The sequence below is a fragment of the Paramormyrops kingsleyae genome, chromosome 11, assembly GCF_048594095.1.
Source record: "Paramormyrops kingsleyae isolate MSU_618 chromosome 11, PKINGS_0.4, whole genome shotgun sequence".
Classification (NCBI taxonomy): domain Eukaryota; kingdom Metazoa; phylum Chordata; class Actinopteri; order Osteoglossiformes; family Mormyridae; genus Paramormyrops; species Paramormyrops kingsleyae.
The window spans coordinates 1,930,670-1,945,541 of record NC_132807.1 but is presented as its reverse complement, the minus strand read 5'-3'; the positions used below and the strand labels follow the sequence as shown (position 1 = coordinate 1,945,541).

The 14,872-nt window shown below is 40.8% G+C and overlaps 1 long non-coding RNA gene across 1 annotated transcript; it reads right to left on the bottom strand.

The window, feature by feature from the left end:
- Positions 1-3,602: 3,602 nt before the first annotated feature.
- On the bottom strand, positions 3,603-6,301 carry LOC140593420 (uncharacterized). Its single transcript, XR_011993726.1, has 3 exons — positions 5,719-6,301; positions 4,836-5,231; positions 3,603-4,227 (listed from the first exon to the last, which is right to left on the bottom strand). It is a non-coding gene; the product is annotated as an uncharacterized lncRNA (long non-coding RNA).
- Positions 6,302-14,872: the final 8,571 nt, after the last annotated feature.

Sequence of the window (14,872 nt, the reverse complement as noted above, 5' to 3'; positions counted from 1 at the left end):
TATAAAAAATATTTCTCCTCCCTCCTGTGCTCTTTAGCATCATAATTAAGCAAAACACCTGGTGAGAAACTATTAGTGTAAATAAGACCCTGGGATGCCCATTCAGACGTCTAACACAAAGGAAGGACCTCATGAATATGTAATTATAATTAGTTAAGCAGTAATTTCCCAGGTCTTTATATTGGGATATAAAGAAACCAAAAGAATAATCATTTAAAGCAGGAAAAATGTGCATCTTATGAATAAAATCTTTTGACTGTTTCTCAATCACAAATACACATATAATTTCCCTTCCTGCTGTCTTCAGACATGATGCTCGTTATTATAAATTTCACCATTTGGACAATTTGTCTTATCTGATAATTGAATCTGGTGTTCATTTGCCCACACTGTGGTCCCGTGTTGTGCTCGTCTGCCTCTGTGCCTGATGGAGGAGTTTTTGGACGTTGTCCATGCTCTCGTTCAGTGGAGACATGCGCATTTATCCTGTTAAACATGGGAGATAATTTAGGTGGAACTTACTCTTTATTAATGCTCAGAAGCTCATTACAAGTAATTCTGTAACATGCTGAAGCACACGTTTTAATGCATAGAGTTAACAAAGACAGGAGCAGCAAGAATCCGTGGCAGTCAGCTAGACAGTCAGGCGCCGATTCGCATTCTGTAATGAAGATCATGGAGAAACTGGTCCTGTTGTATCTCAGACCACTTGTGTGTTCATCTCAAGACCCCCCAGGGAACTGTGCTCTCTCTTCCTTTTCACCACCTATACTGCAGACTGTACGTACTGCACTGAGTCATGTCATCAGCAGAAATTTCCAGATGACACAGCCATAATTGGACGAATACAGGGACCTGGTTGACCACTTTGTGAGGTGGTGTGGGCAGTTTTCAGCCAGAATTAGTCCCCGCCCTCCCCAGTCGGTGGGATAGATGCGGAAATTGTGACATCATACAGGTACCTGGGCGTTCAACTGGACAATAAACTGGAGTGGTCCACCAACACAGAGGCTGTCTACAAGAAGGGCCAAAACCAGCTTTATTTCCTGAGGAAGCTCAGGTCTTTCAATGAATGCAGAAGGATGCTCAAGATGTTTTATTAGTCACGAGCACCATATTCTCTGCTGTGGTGTGCTGGGGAGCAGGCATCAAAGCAAAGGAAGCCAGGAGACTGAACAAACTCATTAGGAAGGCCGAGTCTGTTGTTGGCTCCAAGCTTGTCACTCTGGAAGAGGTGGCCAGGTACAGAATACTGGCAAAATTGCTGACAATTATGGACAATGGAAGGACTTAGGGTAACACAACAGGCTGTTGGAAAATATGAAAAAGCCATAACTTCTCTATCCCTGACCCTAGCTTCATTTGGCTAACACTCATTTTGAGGACTTAGGCTGACACAACAGACTGTTGGAAAGTATGAAATATGCTTATGTTCTTATGCTATTAAATTGAGCTAAACTATGGATTCCTGTTATTAGGATGCTTATAAAAATATCCTTTCTTGTCAGAAAAAGGCATACATTTTCTAACCCTGTGTGAACACACCTAGGGATTGCTTGTGCACTTACTGCCTGATACCCCAGGAGTGCAGACGCAGCGCAATTGATTTGGGAGATGCCATATGATTTTATGATTTCGTTTACTAGAGAAATTGTCACCTTTCTTCTCTTTTAGAGTAAAGAGTAATTTATATACTTTGTAAATATATTATTTTGTAGTGACCCAGAAGGATAAGCGGTTTGGAAAATGGATGGATGGAAGGATTGATGGATGGATGGAACAAACGTATTTTTTCTGGAAAAAGATTTGATCTGTTGAAACATCGCATCACAGTGGCATCTGGTGGCCAAATGGTGCTTGACAAAGCCTCATTATTTGAGGCAGACTAGAACCAAATAAGATGTTATGATGACATCATTATGATACTGTGTCTAGGAAAAATGTGCAAAAAAAGAATGTCTGTGGCATTCTTATTGACGTATTCAACAAACAACAATTTAATGCCACCACCTTCTGTTGTTAATAACTTAATTTGAAATGCCTACATTTCTGAGTGGGCTAAAAGCTTTTTTACGTAATGCTTCTACATTAACTGCAGCTTCATAATGCATAATTTATAAACAATTTCATAAATACAGTGGAAACCGCTTATAGTGATCACCACTGTCCGGGTGAAATTGATCACTATAAGTGGATGATCATTATAACCGATTTTTTTCTTCTTTATGTCTTAGGCAGATTACCATCTAATTGACATTTGTACATTTATTACATATAAATTACAGTACTGTACAAATTAAATTACCTACATGTGTATAATTCAAACTTAATATATAATACAGTACGATACTGTACATAATATTCAATTCAATTTTATTTACAGTATACAGCGCATTTTCACAACGTTGCATTGTCTCAAAGCGCTTATTGAAGTTTCGCTGCTGCATCTTGGTGACTTAGTTTTTATCAAAAGCTTTCATGAGTCTATATTTGTCATTGAGAGAAAATGACTTTCTTTTTCACGTCATGCTTTCTGTGCACACCACAATAGCCTGAAGTAGCTAGCTAAAAGCAGACAGGTTCCCACAAGGCAGGGTGATCAAAATAAAGTTTAACAAAAAATGCAGTTTTAATGTTTTCCATTTATTGTCATGTTTAAAAAGACCCAAAATGAACACTGTAAGTGCACTACTTGATTACTATAAGTGAGTTATGTAAACAGTATTTGTACAGGAATGATTCTGTCCAAAGCCTTTTGATCCATATAAGTGGCTGATCACTATAAATAACCGTGATCACTATAAGTGGTTTCCACTGTAATAATGCATTCATAAAGCATTATAAACAAGGCTAAGAATATTTATCAAAAGTAATAACACATTATAGCCATGTTTATTATGCATTATGAATGCTTTATGAAGCTCTCATCTGTAATGCACTATAGATGCCTTTACAATGCATTATAATGTTTAGTATAAGCATTAAGGATGCTTCGTATTGCATTATAAAGGTATCTATAGTGCATTATGGATGAGACCGTCATAATGCATAATAAACATGGCCTTAAGTAAAGTGTTACTGCATAGGTATGGGATCAGCACAATACAAAGGTAAACTCACCAAATGTGGCTTATGAGGAGAAACATATTATAGTTACTGTTTTTTGTGATTAACAGCTGGGACCAACGTCTGGATGGGTGAGCCCCCACTTTGTGTTGCCTGGGGTAAACTTAATAATATATTTTTTATACAAATCCACTGTAATGTGTGAAACATAATTTTATGTAAAAATAATAACAAATAAATTTGAATATTAAACAAAATCTGGTAATACTACTACATGAGCTGTTCTGGTTTCTGTGTCTAACCTTTCTACTCAGAAACATGGTCACAGTTTTACCATAGGCAGTCATGTTGCTATTTTAAACTAGCTAAATGCTTCAGTAATGCCTGCCCTAAAACTCACAAGAGTACAGCCTAAAACCATATCTCAACAGAAATGACCTTCATCCTACTCTTAGCTTGTAAGTAGCTTCTAAAACAGCTATTTGTCACGGTGCGTGCCGCTCGGAGCGGGGAATCAGGCGAACGGACGTCAGGGATCGGGGAATACGGGTTTTAATCACAGCACACAAAGCACATCACAACAACGTCAATGACCGGACTGGGGATACAAACAGGAACGCGGACTAAATACACTGAACTAATGACAACAATCCGAAACAGCTGTAAAACACTGGGATTCCACATGAGGTTAACGAGGGGGCGTGGCACACATTAGGATCCGACGGAGCGGGGCATGACATATTTTAATACTGCATTTCATTGTTAAGATATGACGTTTTCAAATTTATTACTGTTTTGCTGAAAATTCTATAGAACCTTAATATTTATTCATTTATTTGTAGATGCACTAGCAAATATGATGCCAACCCATGCAAAAGTTAATTACAAACTAATGTACATTTTTTACTATATTTTACTGCGAATGTATAATTTGCATGCTTTTACTTCCATGCATAAAACATTTTTTGAACTATAAATCAACCTTTAATAACAATTCCACAAATTGAGTGTCAATCATTTGTTCAGTTAATTAAAGCATAACCCATATCGGTGCTGTTTTTTCTTTCATCTTGGCACTATTGTAGATGACATCCATCCTGCAAAGGTATTTTTGAAGGAAATTTCAACAGTAGGAGGTGAAGTAGAAGTAATTTGCAGCACCTATGGATTTAGGAAAGACCCATCAGAGTCGGTGTACATACACTCACCTAAAGGATTATTAGGAACACCTGTTCAATTTCTCATTAATGCAATTATCTAATCAACCAATCACATGGCAGTTGCTTCAATGCATTTAGGGGTGTGGTCCTGGTCAAGATAATCTCCTGAACTCCAAACTGAATGTCAGAATGGGAAAGAAAGGTGATTTAAGCAATTTTGAGCGTGGCATGGTTGTTGGTACCAGATGGGCCGGTCTGAGTATTTCACAATCTGCTCAGTTACTGGGATTTTCACGCACAACCATTTCTAGGGTTTACAAAGAATGGTGTGCAAAGGGAAAAACATCCAGTATGCGGCAGTCCTGTGGGCAAAAATGCCTTGTTGATGCTAGAGGTCAGAGGAGAATGGGCCGACTGATTCAAGCTGATAGAAGAGCAACTTTGACTAAAATAACCACTCGTTACAACCGAGGTATGCAGCAAAGCATGTGTGTAGCCACAACACGCACAACCTTGAGGCGGATGGGCTACAACAGCAGAAGACCCCACCGGGTACCACTCATCTCCACTACAAATAGGAAAAAGAGGCTACAATTTGCACGAGCTCACCAAAATTGGACAGTTGAAGACTGGAAAAATGTTGCCTGGTGTGATGAGTCTCGATTTCTGTTGAGACATTCAAATGGTAGTCAGAATTTGGCGTAAACAGAATGAGAACATGGATCCATCATGCCTTGTTACCACTGTGCAGGCTGGTGGTGGTGGTGTAATGGTGTGGGGGATGTTTTCTTGGCACACTTTAGGCCCCTTAGTGCCAATTGGGCATCATATGGGCATCATATGGGACTCTTCCTTTGGGTTCAGATTATTTCATCCCAGCAAACACTGCTGTGAGGAATGACTCAGTGAGGGAAGGCGATGATGTGGTTCTAAGGTGTACCCATCAAGGTATGCAGATGCTGTACAGTAGCATGTCCTTTGCCTACCTCAGTAAAGATGGAGTTCCTGTACAATTACAAACATGGGACACAGAGAAGAATGAAGCCAAATTCACCATTAAAAGCATCACCAAAAAGAACAATGGCAACTACAGCTGTGTTCTTTTCAAGTCAGGGTTACTCACCAGCACATCAATGAAGTTGTATGGAAATAATACTGTATTACTCTTTGCTCGTGCCACTTTTAGTGGTAAGTACTTCTTTACTGACTTTAATATAATTCCACACATCTTAGAACTGGAACCATACGAATGATACTGCTTTTATACATGAGTGTAGCAACATAGACTGTAAATGTTTAGACTTTTGAAATCAAAGAAACTGATTGTTTTCTCCTCACTGCAGTACTTTGTACAATATTCAGCTATTTTTTGATTAAGTATTTCTGCATTAAATAGCCTTTACTCAATGTTAATTTGCGGTGTTTTTTTCCCCAATACCCTTGTATCTTTTGATATACTTATGGATGTAAAGATAACACAGCAAATACACACCTGTAATATGTTTGATGGTATACTGTATCATACGGGACTCTTCCTTTGGGTTTAGATGATTTCATCCCAGCAAACATTGCTGTGAGGGATGACTCAGTGAGGGAAGGTGATGATGTGGGTCTAAGGTGTACCCTTCAAGATGTGCAGATGCTGTACAGTAGCGCGTCCTTTGCCTACCTCAGTAAAGATGGAGTTCCTGAACATAAGAACATAAGAACATAAGAAATTTACAAACGAGAGGAGGCCATTCGGCCCATCAAGCTCGTTTGGGGAGAACTTAGCTAATAGCTCAGAGTTGTTAAAATCTTATCCAGCTCTGATTTAAAGGAACCCATGGTTTTAGCTTCCACTACAATAGCAGGAAGACTATTCCATACTCTGACTACACGCTGTGTAAAGAAGTGCTTCCTCAAATTTGTTTTAAAATGTTCTCCCGCTAATTTCCACTTATGGCCACGAGTTCTAGTATTTAGACTAATATTGAAATAGTCATTTGGCTGAACAGCATCCAGACCCGTTAGAATCTTATAGACCTGAATCATATCCCCCCTTAGTCTCCTTTGCTCAAGGCTGAACAGATTCAGTTCCGCTAACCTCTCCTCGTAAGACATTCCTCTAAGACCAGGAATCATTCTCGTAGCTCTTCGTTGCACCTTTTCTAAGGCAGCAATGTCCTTCTTGAGGTGTGGTGACCAAACCTGCACACAGTATTCTAGGTGGGGTCTTACCAAGGAATTATATATATATGTGTAACATCACCTCCCTTGACTTAAACTCCACACATCTAGAGATATAACCCAACATTCTGTTCGCCTTTTTTATTGCTTCCCCACATTGGCGAGAGTGGGACATGGAAGCATCAACATACATACCGAGATCTTTCTCGTAATCAGCTACCTTTATTTCAGTGGAACCCATAAAATATCTGTACTGTATATTTCTGCTCCCTGCATGGATTACCTTACATTTATCTGTGTTAAATTTCATCTGCCAAGTATCAGCCCATTCGCTAATTAAATCCAGATCCCGTTGAAGCCTCTCTGCTGCTAGATTAGTATCTGCTACCCCGCCCACCTTAGTGTCGTCTGCAAATTTAACCAGTTTACTGTATGTATTCCTGTCAATATCATTAATGTGAATTAGGAACAATAGTGGTCCTAAAATTGAACCCTGCGGTACCCCACTATAAACGGAGGCCCACTGTGACATAGTGCCTCTAATAACTACTCGCTGCTTCCTATCAGTTAGCCAGTTTTTGATCCAAGCTGCCACAGTTCCTAAAATTCCTGCAGCTTTAAGCTTTAACAAGAGCCGTTTGTGGGGGACAACATCAAAGGCTTTCTGGAAATCTAAGTAAATCACATCATAGGCCTTTTTGTGATCAATTTCACTTGTAGCTTCCTCAAAGAATTCAAGCAGATTCGTTAAGCAGGATCTACCTCTCCTAAATCCATGTTGGCTATCCTTTATAATGTTATTTGCATCTAGGTAATCTACCATTTTCACTTGAATTATAGCTTCCATTATTTTTCCAGTAATGCTAGTTAAACTGATTGGCCTATAGTTTGCTGGATTACTTCTATCCCCTTTTTTGAATATGGGTGTTATATTAGCATGCTTCCAATCTGATGGTACCACACCGGCAGATAACGATTTCTGGAATATTAAAGTCAAAGGTTGGCTAATAATATCCCTCATCTCTTTCAAGACTATAGGTAAGATGCCATCAGGCCCCTGCGATTTATTTATTTTGAGTTTAGCTAGGCTTAGTATCACATCAACCTCAGTTATACATATATTGGTCATAGACGATGCTGTATTTGTATTAATTGGTGGCAAGTTACTTGTGTTCTCTATTGTGAACACCCTTGAAAAATAATCATTAAACTCGTTTACCATATCAATTTCGTTATCAATTATAAGGCCCTTACTATCCTGCAAATTAGTGATTTCAGCTTTTAGTGCTCTCTTGGAGTTAAAATATTGGAAGAAACCTTTACTGTCATGCTTAGCCTCCAATGCAATTTTTCTTTCTACATCCCTCTTTGATAGCCTAATGTCATTTTTTAACTCTGCCTGTAGACTTAGATACTCCTGCTTGATTTTGAAATCATTAGTTATTTTCCAGTTGTGGAACAGAGCCCTTTTCCTCCTGACTTTATTCTTAATTTCCTTAGTAAACCACCTTGGTTGTCGTTTCCTAGATTTAGTTTTGCTGGAAACAGGTATGAAGTCCTCTTGCACTTGCAACAATGTGCTTTTGAAAAATTCCCATGCCTCTTCAACTGTTTTGCTATTTAACTCTGTCCAGTTTACAGTTTCTAATTTCCGTCTCATACCATTAAAGTTAGCCTTCCTAACATTGTATACTTTTAATTTAGACTTTGCTCTTCGTACACTAAAATTAACCTCGAATTTAACCATGTTATGATCACTACCGTACAATGGGTCTAAAACCTCTAATTTTCCAATCCTATCCTGGTTATTACAAAAAACGAGATCAAGAAGGGCTTCTCCCCTGGTAGGAGTATTAACAAACTGAGTAAAAAAACAATCCTGTACTAATTCCACCATCTCAAGTTCATTTACAGAAGAGCCAGAGACTGTGTCCCACTGTATCCCAGGTAAATTAAAATCACCCATAACCACCACATCATTTTTATTACTCATAATCCTGATATCATCATATAATATTCTGCTTTCCTCTACAGCTACATTAGGTGCCCTATAACAAACCCCGACAATTAGGCCATTTGAATCTTTAGCATCAAGTTTGATCCATACAGCTTCTGAATTTTTATTTTTATCAGTGAGATCCCTTGCCTGCAAGTTTTCTTTTACGTATACTGCAACACCACCTCCCTTCTTGCCTATCCGGTCTCTACGGAACAACGTATAACCATCCATATTATATTCATCACCATCATTGTCACTCATCCATGTTTCAGTTATTCCTATAATGTCGTAATTGTCTGAAGAAATTAAAGCCTCTAAGTTATTAATTTTGTTTCTAATACTCCTAGCATTCAAATACAGTCCACTAATGGTAGGCCTTTTACAGTGTCTACTTTTAATATTTAATTGGGCTTTCCGTCTCTCCCCACATAAATTCTTAACTGACCTCCCTGCCCCCCCAGTCCCTAGTTTAAACATTCCTCAACTATTCTGCACATACGCCTCCCCAATACACTGGTTCCCCTATGGTTCAGATGCAACCCGTCCAGCTTGAACAGGTCCCACCTGTTCCAGAAGGTCTTCCAGTGCCCCATAAACCTGAACCCCTCTTTCCTACACCACCATTTTAGCCACGCATTTAATCCCCTTATCTCAGCTAATTTTGCCTGACTTGCACGTGGCACGGGAAGTATTCCAGAGAATACCACCGTGGATGTTCTGCTTCTAAGCTTATCCGCGACTTCTATAAATTTATCTTGCAGAACAGCCCTTCTGCCCTTTCCTATGTCATTGGTGCCAACATGCACCACGACCACTGGATCCACCCCGGCTGGGGCCAAAAGCCTGTCCACTCGATCTGGAAGGTCCCCTACCTGGGCACCAGGCAGGCAAGACACCGTACGGGACCCTCTATCACGGGTGCACACATAACTATCTACACCTCTTATAATTGAATCCCCTACTACCACAACCTCCCTCCTACTGGGGTTAGGTGGCTCCTTGGTGCCCAAGGGCCCACTTGCCTCCCCAGTCTCTTCCGGCTCTAAAGCTGGAAGCACCTGAAAGCGGTTAGAAACCGTTACTTCAGGTGATGCCGCCTCTGTGAACTGTGTACGCCCTTTTCTACGTCTAGGACCTACGTTCACCCAGCTCTCTCGACCTACCTGTTCATCATTCTCCCCCCTCCCCGCTTGTGACGTACACATAGTCTCCCTAGAAGGCGTATTAACTCTCTCCTTTAACTCATTGCTATGCTGGATGAGAGCCAGTCGCTCCTCTAGGTCACGAACCTGGACCATGAGTGAGTCAACTAACCCACATCGCTCGCAGACGAAGTCCGACTGGACGCAAGCATCCAGAAGGGCAAACATCTTGCAAACACAACACTGAGCTGGCCCCATAATTACCTAACTCACTATGTCCCCGTCCTTTACTCCCAGCCCAGTATATTAAGAGAATATTTAAACTTTTAGTTGATCTAATTAACGTATAGTTAAAACAAAGTGCCGAGTACACTAAAACACTAAATTAACACTACGTTAAATCGGTACTTTATTATAAATTATCCGGCAGCGTCAGCGATAACAACCTTTAAATTTAACTTTTAAAATAACCAAATTTACAATTACTTACCCGAGATTAAGTTCCTGCTGAACCACGTTTAGCTTAAACTAAAGCGAAGTTGCTCTAGGGAGGCCAAAAAACCACAAAAACCCTCTCAAAGCAGGCTACTGCCGGAGCGGGAAAAAAAGTGGAAAATGTCCTCCCGGCCCCGACCGGCGACCGAGCAAAGCTCCGGAGCAATTGACCTTTTAGAGTTAATGTTACCGATGTTCGATAATATTACCCGCGGGTGTTTGATGCGAAGGACGCAAACGCCACTCGCGCCCGCAGCTGTCGGTAACACTCACAAGGACAGACAAGTACACACGTAAAAATAAGAGTAAAAAATGAAAACAACAACAACCACCCACGTAACCGTTACAAACGTGAACAATTACAAACATGGGACACAGAGAAGAATGAAGCCAAATTCACCATTAAGAGCATCACCAAATAGAACAATGGCAACTACAGCTGTGTTCTTTTCAAGTCAGGGTTACTCACCAGCACGGCAATGAAGTTGTATGGAAATAATACTGTATTACTCTCTGCTCGTGCCACTTTTAGTGGTAAGTACCTCTTTACTGACTTTAATATAATTCCACACATCTTAGAACTGAACCACACAAATTATAATGCATTTATACATGACTGCAACAAGAGAGACTTTGTATATTTAGACTTTTTAAATCAAAGTTTCAGACTTGTTCAGATTTCTAATTTGATAATGATTCTTCATTACCATTTCTAGAGAAAGCAGTCTATAGCTTTTACAGGGCTATCACACAACAATGGACAACTGTTAGCATTAAGCTCCAGTATGATAAAAAGACATGCTACATAAAGTAAAAAGGACAGTATTTTAAATACTAATTTATAAATATTTCATTTTATTTAAAATATCATTATAAATAATAATTTTAATTATTTATTTAAATAGTTGCTGCTCAGTGAAACCAAGATATACATTAATAATATGCAGACAACATATGTCTTTGTACACTGAACACTGTCAGAGACATTTATGAAGTTTTTTATGAAGGCATTTGTATTACAGGGTCGATTCTAGCAATTAGGTATGTGGGTTTCATTTTACTGCTGGTTCTAGTTATGATGCTTGGAGTTTGCCGGTATAGAGAGACTAAGAAATGTCAGTAAAGTAAATAAAATTGTTGTTATTTTCTCTTTTGGTTCCCTGATCTTGGTTTAAATAACACATACAATGCATTTCTTATTTTTTCTATGACGTATAATTATGCTTAAATTGATTTCTTTATCAGGGAAATCGAAAGGTGGCCCCAAAAGGTAAGTGGAAGGGCCAGACATTCCTGTGTTTTCACTATATTGTACAACTGTGTTTCAAATAAATCTGGTTTTCTCCCAGGGAACAGGAGGAAGAGAATAGGAATAGCACAGAAATGGAACACATAACTATCAGTGTACCTGTTCCCGGTGAGTGTTGGGCCTATTATGTGCATGACTATAAATTTCAAATCTGCTTTTCTTCATTGTTTACATAATTTCAACACCATTATCATTTGTTATGTTTCAGAAGATAACACATTTCAGGAGACAGGCTGGTGAGTCTTTATGATTGGCTTTTGGCTGTGGCAGTATTTATACTTTTAACCTGTTTTCTGTGTTTATATTGATAACCTAATACAAATTGTTCAGGCAGTTCCGGGGTCAAGAACATTGGACTTACAGACAACTCATACTTACGAACAAACTGCCATAAAGTCTATTATATTAAAAATTCAGGTTAAGTACAACAGTTTGTAATAACAATTGCACGCACTACTTTGTGACGCTCATGAAAACATTGCATGGCTTCAGAGGTCCATTGGCTTGACATACAGTACAGTAGGCCCATCATATGTAATTACTTTTATTATTTATATGTAAGATTATTATTATTATCATTACTGTTCTATTGTTTTTCCGACTTGCCTACAAATTCTCCATCATGGTTCCATGTGTGTGGAGTCTGCATGTTTTTCCCGTGTCATTGTGGGGTTTCATCCAAATACTCCGGTTTCCCTCTACAGTCCAAAAACATGCTGAGTTACCAAATTGCCCATAGGTGTGCATGTGTGTGTAAATGGTGTATGAGTGTGCCCTGCGTTGGGTTGGCGCTTATAGACTCTGATAAGCGGTTACAGAAAATGGATGGATGGATGGACCTACAAATTCAATCTAAAGGCAGACTTAGGGATCAGATCTCGTTTGTAACCTGGGGACCGCCTGTACACTTGTGTGTTTATTGTCAGTTACTACACTTGCAGTGTCTTGCATAGGTATTCACTCCCCTTGAACTTTACCACATTTTGTCATGATGCATCCTCAAATTAATATGGATTTTATTGGGCTTTGTACCATTTGATTAAACTATTTCTTGTGTAAGAAATATTTGACCATAATGTGGGGTCCTATACATAAAATTCCCATGAAATCAATTTTCATTCAAGGCTGCAACATGACAAAATGTGGAAAAATCCTGGGGGGGGGGGGGGTGAATTCCTATGCAAAGCGCTATAAAAGCAGCATGAAACATTCGCCTGTATCCATGGCATTATTGTGTGTGTTTATCATTTACCAGCCATACATATGAATCTGCTGAATTCTCAGATGAGGATGAAACCAGCTTTTGTGATGGTGAGTCTGAAACTAATGTTAATAAATAAATTAAATTAAATACAATTATGTATAATATAAATAATATAGTAATATTTCAAATAAAGATAACTAATTAAAAAGAGCTTCCTGCTTCATCAGCAGTCCAATGTGCTTTTATTCACTTTAATTCACAGAAAACTGGGTTTACCATGAAGTAGAGGTGAGTGACTACATGACTATAGGCTGGAATCTGTCATTGCATGTCTCCCCATTACATGGGGAGTCAGTCTCATCGTCTAATAGAGAAAATGTTTTTTTGGTTACTACTATACAGTAGTATGCAAAAGTTTGGGCACCGCTCGATAAATAACATATTTTGGTAATTTTTTAATGGAAAGGATGTAAACACAGTCTCTGTAGGAAATGGAAAAAATGCACAATATCTACACCAGACATTGATGCATAGTTACTTTTTATGTCATAAATTGAACAAAGATAAAAAATAAAAACATTATTGTGGCACTGTGCAAAAATTTGGGCACCCTACATAATCAGTACTTAGTAACACCTCCTCTGGCAGATATCACAGCTTGCAAACGCTTTTTATAGCCAGCTAAAAGTCTTTCAATTCTTGTACTTGGGATTTTCTCCCATTCTTCCTTGCAAAAGGCTTCTAGTTCTGTAATATTCTTTGGTCGTCTTGCATGCACAGGTCTTTTAAGGTCTACCCACAAACTTTCAATGATGTTTAAATCAGGGGACTCCATCCATCCATCCATTATCTGCCGCTTGTCCGGGGTTCGGGTCGTGGGGGTAGCAGCTTCAGGAGCGACACCCAGACCTCCCTCTCCCCAGCTACCTCTACCAGCTCCTCGGGGAGGACACCGACGCGTTCCCAGGCTAGCCGAGAGATATAATCCCTCCAGTGAGTCCTGGGTCTGCCCCGGGGCCTCCTCCCTGTAGGACATGCACAGAAAACCTCTCCGGGTAGCCGCCCAGGAGGCATCCGCACCAGATGTCCAAACCACCTCAACTGGCTCCTTTCGATGTGAAGAAGCAGCGGTTCTACTCTGAGGCCCTCCCAGATATCCGAACTTCTCACCCAATCCCTAAGGGAGAGCCCAGACACCCTGCGGAGAAACCTCATTTCGGCCGCCTGTATTCGCGATCTCATTCTTTCGGTCATTACCCTTAGCTCATGACCATAGGTGAGGGTAGGGACGAAGATGGACCAATAGATCGAGAGCTTTGCTTTTTGGCTCAGTTCTTTCTTAGCCACGACGGACGGGTTAAGCGCCTGCAAAACTGTAGATGCCGCTCCGATTCGTCTATCCAGCTCCCGATCTCGTCTACCCTCACTCGTGAACAAGACCCCGATATACTTAAACTCCTCCACTTGAGGCAGTACGTCTTCCCCGACCCGAAGAGGGCAAACCACCCGTTTCCAGCTGAGAACCATGGTCTCGGACTTGGACGTGCTAATCCTCATCCCTGCCGCTTCGCACTCGGCTGCGAACTGCCCCAGTGCATGCTGGAGATCCCCAGCAGATGAAGCCAACAGGACGACATCGTCTGCAAAAAGCAGCGAGGCAATCCTGAGGCCACCAAACTGGACACCCTCAACACCCTGGCTGCGCCTAGAAATCCTGTCCATAAATATTATAAACAGGACCGATGACAAAGGGCAGCCCTGGCGGAGCCCAACCCGCACTGGGAACACGTCCGACTTATTACCGGCAATGCGGACCAAGCTTCTGCTCCGTTCATACAGGGACCGAATCGCCCACAACAGCGGACCCTGGACCCCATACTCCCGAAGCACCCACCACAGAGCACCTCGGGGAACCCGGTCATAAGCCTTTTTCAAATCCACAAAACACATGTAGACTGGATAGGCAAACTCCCAGGCCCCCTCCAGTACCCTTGCAAGGGTATAAAGCTGGTCCAGTGTTCCACGGCCAGGACGAAAACCGCATTGTTCCTCCTGAATCCGAGATTCGACTATCGATCTCACCCTCCTCTCCAGTACCCCGGAATAGACTTTCCCAGGAAGGCTGAGAAGTGTGATCCCCCTGTAATTGGAACACACCCTCCGGTCCCCCTTCTTAAATAAGGGGACCACCACCCCGGTCTGCCAATCCAGCGGCACTGTCCCTGACCTCCATGCACTGTTGAGAAGGCGTGTCAGCCACGACAGCCCCACAACATCCAGAGCCTTCAGGTACCCCAGGCGGATCTCATCCACCCCCAGGGCCCGGCC